We start from the raw sequence: 402 nt of genomic DNA on the forward strand, positions 1-402 counted from the left end.
TAGCCCTAAGAAATTTTTTAACTTCAAGTATTGTCAAGACTTTAGAGGCTACGTTCCAGGCAAGAATAGGTCAGTGACTAAAGAAATGCGGGTTGGGAAGGCCCAGTAGGAAGCCAGTGAGCTTCCAGTACCTATACTGGAGTTTGATGTTGTGGGGTAGAAAATACACATATTTGTCCAAGAGGTTCAGTGATAAGGAAATCTGCAGATCCTGAAGGCAGGGAAATAGGAAGTATGCTGGGTACTTTTAATGGCACTACTTTACATCTAATAAAACTGTACACTATATCTGTTTCTTGGGAGGCTGTACTTACAGAAGTTTAGCAATTTTCACACTCAATGGAAACCTTGGGAGCATATCTTTGTCTCAATCCCTGCCCCCTCCCCCCCCGCACCCCCCCT

Source organism: Myotis davidii, unplaced genomic scaffold, assembly GCF_000327345.1.
Source record: "Myotis davidii unplaced genomic scaffold, ASM32734v1 scaffold200, whole genome shotgun sequence".
Taxonomy (NCBI): domain Eukaryota; kingdom Metazoa; phylum Chordata; class Mammalia; order Chiroptera; family Vespertilionidae; genus Myotis; species Myotis davidii.